The sequence below is a fragment of the Vicugna pacos genome, unplaced genomic scaffold (assembly GCF_048564905.1).
Source record: "Vicugna pacos unplaced genomic scaffold, VicPac4 scaffold_503, whole genome shotgun sequence".
NCBI classification, from domain to species: domain Eukaryota; kingdom Metazoa; phylum Chordata; class Mammalia; order Artiodactyla; family Camelidae; genus Vicugna; species Vicugna pacos.
In genome coordinates this window covers 177-15,049 of record NW_027329180.1, presented here as the reverse complement: position 1 = coordinate 15,049, position 14,873 = coordinate 177, and the positions used below count along the sequence as shown (strand labels likewise).

The 14,873-nt window shown below is 44.9% G+C and overlaps 1 long non-coding RNA gene across 1 annotated transcript; it reads right to left on the bottom strand.

Annotated features, from left to right (window-relative positions):
- Positions 1-2,875: 2,875 nt before the first annotated feature.
- On the bottom strand, positions 2,876-12,128 carry LOC140695597 (uncharacterized). The gene is made up of 6 exons (XR_012071248.1): positions 11,106-12,128; positions 9,939-10,009; positions 9,082-9,730; positions 5,808-5,880; positions 4,641-4,711; positions 2,876-4,432 (listed from the first exon to the last, which is right to left on the bottom strand). It is a non-coding gene; the product is annotated as an uncharacterized lncRNA (long non-coding RNA).
- Positions 12,129-14,873: the final 2,745 nt, after the last annotated feature.

Below are 14,873 nucleotides of genomic sequence, written 5' to 3'. Positions count from 1 at the left end.
GATAAAGGGCACCACATGCACAAGTGTATCCAAGGTTGGGGGTTATTCCATGTTTCCAAAAGTTATTTCATGGTTCCTGTTGGTTTCGGAGGCTTCAACCTTAAAGAGCTGACATGACCCCTTGAACAGTTTGGACTGCTAGTTTGCATTCTATCTGTCTAGCTTTTCCGTAGAGCTGACAAAATGTTACCAAAATTGACAAGTCTGGCTTCTAGGTCGATTTAGTGTGTTTCAAAAAATAACTCCATTTTCGTATAACTCCCAAAACATGTAAATGAGTTCTGTTAAACTTCTTAAAGACTGCAAATGGGATATCAACACAATGTCAAAATAGTTGTCTTCGGACAATCCCTCCCACCACGGCTGTATAGAAACAAAGAGCTAAGCAAATATCACATTTCTGTGAAATGTATCTGGATAGTGTTGATTCATCGATGCCCAGTTGGCAGAGAAGAAGTGCAACCTGCACTCACTCGCTCCCATGTACAGAGCAAAGGAAACATCCACTCACCCAGCCCTTAGCATAGGACACTGGCTGAAGAGAGGTCTGTTACTCCCAAAGACAGGATGAGGCCTCAGGACACCTGGAAGCAGGAGAATGCAAAGCAGGGAATGGAAACCAGTGCAGGTTCGGACCCCTGGTGATGGAGCAACAAGGGTGAAACTCTGTTTAACTTGGACGCACACTCTCAAGCGGACGGGAGACATGGGTTTGAAGGTGATGTGCTGAGATTTACAAGAGTGCACAGCAGATGCTTGGCTGAGAGAACTCAAAGAAACCAGCGCAAAATATCCCCACAGTTAATTCTGAGACCAAGATCCAAGCTGCCAAATTTGAGGTAGCAGAGGCAATGGTCAGTGAGGCATAGAGCTACGGATGATGGCACACGCTGAGTCTCAGGGATCTGGAGTGCGTTGTGGGATGTGGTGGGTCGAATCAAGAGAGCAAACCGAACTGTGTACCAATAATAAATCAACCACACTGGTCGCGCGGTTGCGATTACCGATATGTCCCATGGCCACACTCAGTACATCTGCAGGACCAGGGACCAATTGGGAATTTTGCCAATAGAGCACGTGTGGGGCTGAATCAGAGATATCGTGCATCTGGTCTGAGGGATCCAGGGGGCCTTGAATTTGAAATCAGAATGAAAAGCCTTAGGATATGCTACATTCATATCCTGGGCTGGGATTATGGTTTGGTTTGAGTCACAGGATGCGCAACAACTCTGTGGTTGCCTTCGTGCACCCGTGCCACAAGGATGAGAGGACAAGGAAGAGTGGTCCAAGTCCACAGCGTGAGAAGAGGAAGCATTCCCTTCAGCACTATCTCCCAAAAGCGGATGCCACATTTTGGATGGCACCGGCACGGTACGGCACCTAGGACAACAAGGAAGGTCTGCGGGACCATTCCAGCAGGCCCTGATATGTGACATCCATAGATATGCTTCCACTGGTGTTTCTGTAGACAGAGAAGCTCTGGAAAGAACTGATTTCATTGGGACATTCCCGTGGCAATAAAAAGCAGAAGAGCACTCTCAGTTTGCTGTTTTGGAAACACTCCAAAATGACATAGAGAAGAATGCAGAGCTGAGAACTTTTAGAAGCTTCATTTCCACAAGAGGAAGTGTCCTGTGCACTTTCAGAAGTGTGAGATAAGTATAATCAAAATGAAGTTATGCTAATCGAAGTAGTATGGGTTGTTCATCCCAACTAATGCAACACCAGCAATTGGAGATATACCAAACAACACACACAGGTACAGGTTATGGCATCAATGTCTAGGAGAAATTGTCCTCACAGAAATCCCATGGAATTGCGTAGAGACAAGAGTCTAAAATTTTCAATTAACAAAGCCCTAGAAGTCTACATTAGATACCTGATATTACCTGACCAGTAGAGATGAAGAAGAACAGTAAAAGAAACAGGAAGTACCATTTTCAGTTCCAAAGATATTGAAGGCGCAAAAGATAAGCTTTCAAACAACTAGTCTGCAAAACGATATCCAGAACAAGTGTTGAAAATGAAGGTCAGGAAAACACTGAAGAACACCAGTGTCTCAGAATCACAAAAGGCAGAATACCAGAAAAGGGGAAGAGAAAGTCTAAACACGAGCCAAAAATATCAGGAAACTCAATGGTTGTGATAATATCAGGGCTAAAATTCAGTCCTTAGCAGACTAGATAATGCAGAGGGACGCGTGAATGTCTGTGAAGACAGGGGAAGAGAAAAACCTCGGTCAGAAGCAGACATAGGAAAGCAAGTGCAAACAAATGAAAATATTGCAGTTGAACCCTGGGTTAAGACAGGGCATGAAAGAATAGAAATCATGAGTCCCAGATGGAAAAGCAAGAGATAAAGAAACAAAAATTGTCTGAAAATTTATCTGTAGAAAAATCAGACTGAAACTTGCTGAAAGCCAAGAAAGAATCTTCTATGCGAATTCAGGAATTACACAGCATCCGAAGGAGGTGGAATCCCAATAGACCTACCGGCAGCTGTATGATTCAAATCAACAAAGTTCACGAATATCCGAGTGATTTAAAATGCACCTGGAGGAAACAACATAGTCACAAGGAAACCTTCAGAGGGGTTTCAGCTGATATCTCGGCAGCAATATTGCAGGACAGGGAGGAGTGCCAGGACACAGACCATATTCTGAACGGCCAAAGGCTGCCACCTAGGGTAGCCTATGCCACATGAACACCATTTCAAATAACGGCAGAGCTAGAGAATTCTACAGACCGGCAAATCTTAAAAGAATTCAGCAGTTCAAAAGTTTTTCTAAAAGAAAGGTTGAGAAAACTCCCCTGAATAGAAAAGCAGCAAGATGGAATGGAAAGAAGAAACCATTATTGGAAATGCAAGAAGAGCATGTGTGGCAGAGAAGAAAGAAGAAGAACTTAAGGAGGACATCAAAACCCTAAAGATGGGAGAGGGAAGCAGGAAATCATAGGTGATTGGAAGCACTCTCTTAAGTGAATCAGCTTATTTGACTCTGTTTGAAGCGAAAGGAGAGATGCATGGCCTGACGTGTTTGCAAAACAAGCGAGAAGAAGACCAACAGAGAATCAAACCAACAAACAAGCACCAAAATGGTATGGTTGGCTGACATATACAAAGGGAACCATGATTATTCAAAAGAAAATACTCAAGGTGAGGTCAAGGGTCATTCAGAACGCATCGACCCAGTATCGTGGCTTGCATGTACTCAGCACACTTGTATTCGGAAATCAGAAGCGTGGATTCATATTCGTAAATTTTGATTCATAAGAGCATATCGTGACCTAACACTAATGCCGATTTGGAATCAAATGGTTTCCTAGTACGTGATGTAGACTTGTATGTCTTCCAACAGGACGAAGGAAGGCCATATTCTAGGCTACGTAGAGAAAAATGTAAGAAGCCTATAACAAAGGCAAGTAGCTCTGCCAAAGTGTACTAAGTGCAAAAGAGACCGACAGCAAAGTGCACATTGGGGTTGGTTTCATTTCTTGGAATTTCAGCCCCCATGAATCCAATGGATCCATGTCCTGAGAGTGCGGGAGATTCAGCAGAAATCAGGCGACGCATATGTATTCCGGGTGTACGGATATTATAGGAACATAAGTCTCCTTTAGTGGGTCCCTGTGTACTGTGAACTGTTAGAAAGTTTAAAGACGTGTGAAACCATCAACTGAAAAGGGACACACTTCCCTCCATTGGTACGGTGCATAGAGCTCTGAACAAAAGGAAAGAGGGAAGAAGAAAGGCCCATGGGACGCTAGTGGGTAGAATCACATTTACCTTAGGAACCTCTCTTCGGATGCAGCCCCTCCCCCAACACTGACAAGATGCAGCAGCCATTGGGGATGGCAGTTAGCGGTTGGATTCCAGGTGGAATGTTGGTGTTTACCGCGAGGCTTGTTGTGGCTGTTGGATCCTAGGTAACCGGGCAGAGTTCTGTGGGTGGATCAGTGTGATGGAGGGGCTGCCGCCCTCTGTGGAGCTTGGCTTAGGTGTTTGGTCCGGGAAGCTGTGTAAGTTCGAGATACTGCTGCTGCCCAAAGACCTGAGTTCACAGGTCAGTTTCCAGAACCTGAAAGGGCAGACAGTGGAAGATCTGCCTGTCATCAGCTTACTGGTCAGGCTCCGAGGTACTTTCAGACTTGCCCAGTCCTGGTGAAGTCGACTTTAGGGGAGACACGAAGAGAAGCTGGCCGATAAGCTGGCTGCACGGATTGAGGAGAGATGCGAACACATGGATGAGAGATGTTCTGCTACAATGGAGAATACTGGCGTGGAGACAGCTGTAGAGGATACCAGGCTCAAAAGACATTCATGAGACATATTGAAACTCACTGATACAGGCAGAAACATACGGAGTGCCAACGTGGACTTGAGGAAGTTCCTCAATTCTCTTCTCCAAGAACGGGTCCAAGGTCCCTGACGTCTGAAGGAGAAGAAATGGCAGAGATGATCAAAACGCTCCTGTTCTTGGAAGAGGTCGTGAGAATCCACACGTCCCAAGGGGCATTCCCAAGCCATTCAGACCAAAATTCAACAAGCCCAGGTAAGCCTTTTCCCAGGTTTGGGCCTAGCTAGTGAGCACTTGCCCTTCCCTCCCCTCCTCTGAGGCATCCATTTTGAAGGATCAGTACCTGAGCTGCAATGAAGCCATTACGAGAAGAGCAAGCCCCTCCTAGAATCAGAGTTCCTCCAGCTTCACTCTCTGTGAACAACAGTGAACACCTTAAAGGTCAAATAGTCTCGGCTGAAATAGATAAAATTGAATACATAGCTCACACCTAGAAACGATGTCCTTCCGCTAGATTCAGCAGATGTTGTGTTTATGTCTTCCCTGGGGTGAAGGGAGTGTGGTAAGTGAGGGGAATCTTTGACTGAACATGAATCTGTATTAGGCTTCAGTTTTTGAAGACAGTAAAGGTAAATAGTACAAGTCAGAAAGTGAACTGAACTGTAAAAGTCGCCAATGACATTAAAGACACAGCTTATGTGGATCGTCTTTCACTTGAGTCAAGCCCCCGGGGGCACTATATCATGGGGGTGCAGACTTGGTTGCGTTAAATGGCTTTAAACTACAGGATCGGATGATTAAGCGTTCTCAACACTGATAGAAAAACACCTGGTTCTCAATAGACTAGCATAACTGCAGCAGGATTCTCCTAGCTAGAATGCCTCTAGGTGCTTTTGGATTCAAACCTAAATGTATATATTTGGTTTGTTTCCTCTTGTATTTTCCTAGAGACGGATGTTACCCCTTGGAATGCCAACATTGGCCAGTAGGTGTCATTGGGATAAAGGGCACCACATGCACAAGTGTATCCAAGGTTGGGGGTTATTCCATGTTTCCAACAGTTATTTCATGGTTCCTGTTGGTTTCGGAGGCTTCAACCTTAAAGAGCTGACATGACCCCTTGAACAGTTTGGACTGCTAGTTTGCATTCTATCTGTCTAGCTTTTCCGTAGAGCTGACAAAATGTTACCAAAATTGACAAGTCTGGCTTCTAGGTCGATTTAGTGTGTTTCAAAAAATAACTCCATTTTCGTATAACTCCCAAAACATGTAAATGAGTTCTGTTAAACTTCTTAAAGACTGCAAATGGGATATCAACACAATGTCAAAATAGTTGTCTTCGGACAATCCCTCCCACCACGGCTGTATAGAAACAAAGAGCTAAGCAAATATCACATTGCTGTGAAATGTATCTGGATAGTGTTGATTCATCGATGCCCAGTTGGCAGAGAAGAAGTGCAACCTGCACTCACTCGCTCCCATGTACAGAGCAATGGAAACATCCACTCACCCAGCCCTTAGCATAGGACACTGGCCGAAGAGAGGTCTGTTACTCCCAAAGACAGGATGAGGCCTCAGGACACCTGGAAGCAGGAGAATGCAAAGCAGGGAATGGAAACCAGTGCAGGTTCGGACCCCTGGTGATGGAGCAACAAGGGTGAAACTCTGTTTAACTTGGACGCACACTCTCAAGCGGACGGGAGACATGGGTTTGAAGGTGATGTGCTGAGATTTACAAGAGTGCACAGCAGATGCTTGGCTGAGAGAACTCAAAGAAACCAGCGCAAAATATCCCCACAGTTAATTCTGAGACCAAGATCCAAGCTGCCAAATTTGAGGTAGCAGAGGCAATGGTCAGTGAGGCATAGAGCTACGGATGATGGCACACGCTGAGTCTCAGGGATCTGGAGTGCGTTGTGGGATGTGGTGGGTCGAATCAAGAGAGCAAACCGAACTGTGTACCAATAATAAATCAACCACACTGGTCGCGCGGTTGCGATTACCGATATGTCCCATGGCCACACCCAGTACATCTGCAGGACCAGGGACCAATTGGGAATTTTGCCAATAGAGCACGTGTGGGGCTGAATCAGAGATATCGTGCATCTGGTCTGAGGGATCCAGGGGGCCTTGAATTTGAAATCAGAATGAAAAGCCTTAGGATATGCTACATTCATAACCTGGGCTGGGATTATGGTTTGGTTTGAGTCACAGGATGCGCAACAACTCTGTGGTTGCCTTCGTGCACCCGTGCCACAAGGATGAGAGGACAAGGAAGAGTGGTCCAAGTCCACAGCGTGAGAAGAGGAAGCATTCCCTTCAGCACTATCTCCCAAAAGCGGATGCTACATTTTGGATGGCACCGGCACGGTACGGCACCTAGGACAACAAGGAAGGTCTGCGGGATCATTCCAGCAGGCCCTGATATGTGACATCCATAGATATGCTTCCACTGGTGTTTCTGTAGACAGAGAAGCTCTGGAAAGAACTGATTTCATTGGGACATTCCCGTGGCAATAAAAAGCAGAAGAGCACTCTCAGTTTGCTGTTTTGGAAACACTCCAAAATGACATAGAGAAGAATGCAGATCTGAGAACTTTTAGAAGCTTCATTTCCACAAGAGGAAGTGTCCTGTGCACTTTCAGAAGTGTGAGATAAGTATAATCAAAATGAAGTTATGCTAATCGAAGTAGTATGGGTTGTTCATCCCAACTAATGCAACACCAGCAACTGGAGATATACCAAACAACACACACAGGTACAGGTTATGGCATCAATGTCTAGGAGAAATTGTCCTCACAGAAATCCCATGGAATTGCGTAGAGACAAGAGTCTAAAATTTTCAATTAACAAAGCCCTAGAAGTCTACATTAGATACCTGATATTACCTGACCAGTAGAGATGAAGAAGAACAGTAAAAGAAACAGGAAGTACCATTTTCAGTTCCAAAGATATTGAAGGCGCAAAAGATAAGCTTTCAAACAACTAGTCTGCAAAACGATATCCAGAAAAAGTGTTGAAAATGAAGGTCAGGAAAACACTGAAGAACACCAGTGTCTCAGAATCACAAAAGGCAGAATACCAGAAAAGGGGAAGAGAAAGTCTAAACACGAGCCAAAAATATCAGGAAACTCAATGGTTGTGATAATATCAGGGCTAAAATTCAGTCCTTAGCAGACTAGATAATGCAGAGGGACGCGTGAATGACTGTGAAGACAGGGGAAGAGAAAAACCTCGGTCAGAAGCAGACATAGGAAAGCAAGTGCAAACAAATGAAAACATTGCAGTTGAACCCTGGGTTAAGACAGGGCATGAAAGAATAGAAATCATGAGTCCCAGATGGAAAAGCAAGAGATAAAGAAACAGAAAATGTCTGAAAATTTATCTGTAGAAAAATCTGACTGAAACTTGCTGAAAGCCAAGAAAGAATCATCTATGCGAATTCAGGAATTACACAGCATCCGAAGGAGGTGGAATCCCAATAGACCTACCAGCAGCTGTATGATTCAAATCAACAAAGTTCACGAATATCCGAGTGATTTAAAATGCACCTGGAGGAAACAACATAGTCACAAGGAAACCTCCAGAGGGGTTTCAGCTGATATCTCGGCAGCAATATTGCAGGACAGGGAGGAGTGCCAGGACACAGACCATATCCTGAATGGCCAAATGCTGCCACCTAGGGTAGCCTATGCCACATGAACACCATTTCAAATAACGGCAGAGCTAGAGAATTCTACAGACCGGCAAATCTTAAAAGAATTCAGCAGTTCAAAAGTTTTTCTAAAAGAAAGGTTGAGAAAACTCCCCTGAATAGAAAAGCAGCAAGATGGAATGGAAAGAAGAAACCATTATTGGAAATGCAAGAAGAGCATGTGTGGCAGAGAAGAAAGAAGAATAACTTAAGAGGACATCAAAACCCTAAAGAAGGGAGAGGGAAGCAGGAAATCATAGGTGATTGGAAGCACTCTCTTAAGTGAATCAGCTTATTTGACTCTGTTTGAAGCGAAAGGAGAGATGCATGGCCTGACGTGTTTGCAAATCAAGCGAGAAGAAGACCAACAAAAATCAAACCAACAAACAAGCACCAAAATGTTATGGTTGGCTGACACATACAAAGGGAACCATGATTATTCAAAAGAAAATACTCAAGGTGAGGTCAAGGGTCATTCAGAACGCATCGACCCAGTATCGTGGCTTGCATGTACTCAGCACACTTGTATTCGGAAATCAGAAGCGTGCATTCATATTCGTAAATTTTGATTCATAAGAGCATATCGTGACCTAACACTAATGCCGATTTGGAATCAAATGGTTTCCTAGTCCGTGATGTAGACTTGTATGTCTTCCAACAGGACGAAGGAAGGCCATATTCTAGGCTACGTAGAGAAGAAATGTAAGAAGCCTATAACAAAGGCAAGTAGCTCTGCCAAAGTGTACTAAGTGCAAAAGAGACCGACAGCAAAGTGCACATTGGGGTTGGTTTCATTTCTTGGAATTTCAGCCCCCATGAATCCAATGGATCCATGTCCTGAGAGTGTGGGTGTTTCAGCAGAAATCAGGCGACGCATATGTATTCCGGGTGTACGGATATTATAGGAAAATAAGTCTCCTTTAGTGGGTCCCTGTGTACTGTGAACGGTTAGAAAGTTTAAAGACGTGTGAAACCATCAACTGAAAAGGGACACACTTCCCTCCATTGGTACGGTGCATAGAGCTCTGAACAAAAGGAAAGAGGGAAGAAGAAAGGCCCATGGGACGCTAGTGGGTAGAATCACATTTACCTTAGGAACCTCTCTTCGGATGCAGCCCCTCCCCCAACACTGACAAGATGCAGCAACCATTGGGGATGGCAGTTAGCGGTTGGATTCCAGGTGGAATGTTGGTGTTTACCGCGAGGCTTGTTGTGGCTGTTGGATCCTAGGTAACCGGGCAGAGTTCTGTGGGTGGATCAGTGTGATGGAGGGGCTGCCGCCCTCTGTGGAGCTTGGCTTAGGTGTTTGGTCCGGGAAGCTGTGTAAGTTCGAGATACTGCTGCTGCCCAAAGACCTGAGTTCACAGGTCAGTTTCCAGAACCTGAAAGGGCAGACAGTGGAAGATCTGCCTGTCATCAGCTTACTGGTCAGGCTCCGAGGTACTTTCAGACTTGCCCAGTCCTGGTGAAGTCGACTTTAGGGGAGACACGAAGAGAAGCTGGCCGATAAGCTGGCTGCACGGATTGAGGAGAGATGCGAACACATGGATGAGAGATGTTCTGCTACAATGGAGAATACTGGCGTGGAGACAGCTGTAGAGGATACCAGGCTCAAAAGACATTCATGAGACATATTGAAACTCACTGATACATACGGCAGAAACATACGGAGTGCCAACGTGAACTTGAGGAAGTTCCTCAATTCTCTTCTCCAAGAACGGATCCAAGGTCCCTGACGTCTGAAGGAGAAGAAATGGCAGAGATGATCAAAACGCTCCTGTTCTTGGAAGAGGTCGTGAGAATCCACACGTCCCAAGGGGCATTCCCAAGCCATTCAGACCAAAATTCAACAAGCCCAGGTAAGCCTTTTCCCAGGTTTGGGCCTAGCTAGTGAGCACTTGCCCTTCCCTCCCCTCCACTCAGGCATCCATTTTGAAGGATCAGTACCTGAGCTGCAATGAAGCCATTACGAGAAGAGCAAGCCCCTCCTAGAATCAGAGTTCCTCCAGCTTCACTCTCTGTGAACAACAGTGAACACCTTAAAGGTCAAATAGTCTCGGCTGAAATAGATAAAATTGAATACATAGCTCACACCTAGAAACGATGTCCTTCCGCTAGATTCAGCAAATGTTGTGTTTATGTCTTCCCTGGGGTGAAGGGAGTGTGGTAAGTGAGGGGAATCTTTGACTGAACATGAATCTGTATTAGGCTTCAGTTTTTGAAGACAGTAAAGGTAAATAGTACAAGTCAGAAAGTGAACTGAACTGTAAAAGTCGCCAATGACATTAAAGACACAGCTTATGTGGATCGTCTTTCACTTGAGTCAAGCCCCCGGGGGCACTATATCATGGGGGTGCAGACTTGGTTGCGTTAAATGGCTTTAAACTACAGGATCGGATGATTAAGCGTTCTCAACACTGATAGAAAAACACCTGGTTCTCAATAGACTAGCATAACTGCAGCAGGATTCTCCTAGCTAGAATGCCTCTAGGTGCTTTTGGATTCAAACCTAAATGTAGATATTTGGTTTGTTTCCTCTTGTATTTTCCTAGAGAGGGATGTTACCCCTTGAAATGCCAACATTGGCCAGTAGGTGTCATTGGGATAAAGGGCACCACATGCACAAGTGTATCCATGGTTGGGGGTTATTCCATGTTTCCAAAAGTTATTTCATGGTTCCTGTTGGTTTCAGAGGCTTCAACCTTAAAGAGCTGACATGACCCCTTGAACAGTTTGGACTGCTAGTTTGCATTCTATCTGTCTAGCTTTTCCGTAGAGCTGACAAAATGTTACCAAAATTGACAAGTCTGGCTTCTAGGTCGATTTAGTGTGTTTCAAAAAATAACTCCATTTTCGTATAACTCCCAAAACATGTAAATGAGTTCTGTTAAACTTCTTAAAGACTGCAAATGGGATATCAACACAATGTCAAAATAGTTGTCTTCGGACAATCCCTCCCACCACGGCTGTATAGAAACAAAGAGCTAAGCAAATATCACATTTCTGTGAAATGTATCTGGATAGTGTTGATTCATCGATGCCCAGTTGGCAGAGAAGAAGTGCAACCTGCACTCACTCGCTCCCATGTACAGAGCAATGGAAACATCCACTCACCCAGCCCTTAGCATAGGACACTGGCTGAAGAGAGGTCTGTTACTCCCAAAGACAGGATGAGGCCTCAGGACACCTGGAAGCAGGAGAATGCAAAGCAGGGAATGGAAACCAGTGCAGGTTCGGACCCCTGGTGATGGAGCAACAAGGGTGAAACTCTGTTTAACTTGGACGCACACTCTCAAGCGGAAGGGAGACATGGGTTTGAAGGTGATGTGCTGAGATTTACAAGAGTGCACAGCAGATGCTTGGCTGAGAGAACTCAAAGAAACCAGCGCAAAATATCCCCACAGTTAATTCTGAGACCAAGATCCAAGCTGCCAAATTTGAGGTAGCAGAGGCAATGGTCAGTGAGGCATAGAGCTACGGATGATGGCACACGCTGAGTCTCAGGGATCTGGAGTGCGTTGTGGGATGTGGTGGGTCGAATCAAGAGAGCAAACCGAACTGTGTACCAATAATAAATCAACCACACTGGTCGCGCGGTTGCGATTACCGATATGTCCCATGGCCACACTCAGTACATCTGCAGGACCAGGGACCAATTGGGAATTTTGCCAATAGAGCACGTGTGTGGGCTGAATCAGAGATATCGTGCATCTGGTCTGAGGGATCCAGGGGGCCTTGAATTTGAAATCAGAATGAAAAGCCTTAGGATATGCTACATTCATAACTGGGCTGGGATTATGGTTTGGTTTGAGTCACAGGATGCGCAACAACTCTGTGGTTGCCTTCGTGCACCCGTGCCACAAGGATGAGAGGACAAGGAAGAGTGGTCCAAGTCCACAGCGTGAGAAGAGGAAGCATTCCCTTCAGCACTATCTCCCAAAAGCGGATGCCACATTTTGGATGGCACCGGCACGGTACGGCACCTAGGACAACAAGGAAGGTCTGCGGGACCATTCCAGCAGGCCCTGATATGTGACATCCATAGATATGCTTCCACTGGTGTTTCTGTAGACAGAGAAGCTCTGGAAAGAACTGATTTCATTGGGACATTCCCGTGGCAATAAAAAGCAGAAGAGCACTCTCTGTTTGCTGTTTTGGAAACACTCCAAAATGACATAGAGAAGAATGCAGAGCTGAGAACTTTTAGAAGCTTCATTTTCCACAAGAGGAAGTGTCCTGTGCACTTTCAGAAGTGTGAGATAAGTATAATCAAAATGAAGTTATGCTAATCGAAGTAGTATGGGTTGTTCATCCCAACTAATGCAACACCAGCAATTGGAGATATACCAAACAACACGACCACAGGTACATGTTATGGCATCAATGTTCTAGGAGAAATAGTCCTCACAGAAATCCCATGGAATTGCGTAGAGACAAGAGTCTAAAATTTTCAATTAACAAAGCCCTAGAAGTCTACATTAGATACCTGATATTACCTGACCAGTAGAGATGAAGAAGAACAGTAAAAGAAACAGGAAGTACCATTTTTCAGTTCCAAAGATATTGAAGGCGCAAAAGATAAGCTTTCAAACAACTAGTCTGCAAAACGCTATCCAGAACAAGTGTTGAAAATGAAGGTCAGGAAAACACTGAAGAAACACCAGTGTCTCAGAATCACAAAAGGCAGAATACCAGAAAAGGGGAAGAGAAAGTCTAAACACGAGCCAAAAATATCAGGAAACTCAATGGTTGTGATAATATCAGGGCTAAAATTCAGTCCTTAGCAGACTAGATAATGCAGAGGAGCGCGGTGAATGTCTGTGAAGACAGGGGAAGAGAAAAACCTCGGTCAGAAGCAGACATTAGGAAAGCAAGTGCAAACAAATGAAAATATTGCAGTTGAACCCTGGGTTAAGACAGGGCATGAAAGAATAGAAATCATGAGTCCCAGATGGAAAAGCAAGAGATAAAGAAACAAAAATTGTCTGAAAAATTTATCTGTAGAAAAATCAGACTGAAACTTGCTGAAAGCCAAGAAAGAATCATCTATGCGATTCAGGAATTACACAGCATCCGAAGGAGGGTGGAATCCCAATAGACCTACCGGCAGCTGTATGATTCCAAATCAACAAAGTTCACGAATATCCGAGTGATTAAAATGCACCTGGAGGAAAAACAACATAGTCACAAGGAAACCTTCAGAGGGGTTTCAGCTGATATCTCGGCAGCAATATTGCAGGACAGGGAGGAGTGCCAGGGACACAGACCATATTCTGAACGGCCAAAGGCTGCCACCTAGGGTAGCCAATGCCACATGAACACCATTTCAAATAACGGCAGAGCTAGAGAATTCTACAGACCGGCAAATCTTAAAAGAATTCAGCAGTTCAAAAGTTTTTCTAAAAGAAAGGTTGAGAAAACTCCCCTGAATAGAAAAGCAGCAAGATGGAATGGAAAGAAGAAACCATTATTGGAAATGCAAGAAGAGCATGTGTGGCAGAGAAGAAAGAAGAAGAACTTAAGGAGGACATCAAAACCCTAAGATGGGAGAGGGGAAGCAGGAAATCATAGGTGATTGAAGCACTCTCTTAAGTGAATCAGCTTATTTGACTCTGTTTGAAGCGAAAGGAGAGATGCATGGCCTTGACGTGTTTGCAAAACAAGCGGAGAAGAAGACCAACAGAGAATCAAACCAACAAACAAGCACCAAAATGGTATGGTTGGCTGACATATACAAAGGGAACCATGATTATTCAAAAGAAATACTCAAGGTGAGGTCAAGGGTCATTCAGAACGCATCGACCCAGTATCGTGGCTTGCATGTACTCAGCACACTTGTATTCGGAAATCAGAAGCGTGGATTCATATTCGTAAATTTTGATTCATAAGAGCATATCGTGACCTAACACTAATGCCGATTTGGAATCAAATGGTTTCCTAGTACGTGATGTAGACTTGTATGTCTTCCAAACAGGACGAAGGAAGGCCATATTCTAGGCTACGTAGAGAAAAATGTAAGAAGCCTATAACAAGGCAAGTAGCTCTGCCAAAGTGTACTAAGTGCAAAAGAGACCGACAGCAAAGTGCACATTGGGGTTGGTTTCATTTCTTGGAATTTCAGCCCCCATGAATCCAATGGATCCATGTCCTGAGAGTGCGGGAGATTCAGCGGAAATCAGGCGACGCATATGTATCCGGGTGTACGGATATTATAGGAAACATAAGTCTCCTTTAGTGGGTCCCTGTGTACTGTGAACTGTTAGAAAGTTTAAAGACGTGTGAAACCATCAACTGAAAAGGGACACACTTCCCTCCATTGGTACGGTGCATAGAGCTCTGAACAAAAGGAAAGAGGGAAGAAGAAAAGGCCCATGGGACGCTAGTGGGTAGAATCACATTTACCTTAGGAACCTCTCTTCGGATGCAGCCCCTCCCCCAACATCTGACAAGATGCAGCAGCCATTGGGGATGGCAGTTAGCGGTTGGATTCCAGGTGGAATGTTGGTGTTTACCGCGGAGGCTTGTTGTGGCTGTTGGATCCTAGGTAACCGGGCAGAGTTCTGTGGGTGGATCAGTGTGATGGAGGGGCTGCCGCCCTCTGTGGAGCTTGGCTTAGGTGTTTGGTCCGGGAAGCTGTGTAAGTTCGAGATACTGCTGCTGCCCAAAGACCTGAGTTCACAGGTCAGTTTCCAGAACCTGAAAAGGGCAGACAGTGGAAGATCTGCCTGTCATCAGCTTACTGGTCAGGCTCCGAGGTACTTTCAGACATGCCCAGTCCTGGTGAAGTCGACTTTAGGGGAGACACAAAGAGAAGCTGGCCGATAAGCTGGCTGCACGGATTGAGGAGAGATGCGAACACATGGATGAGAGAATGTTCTGCTA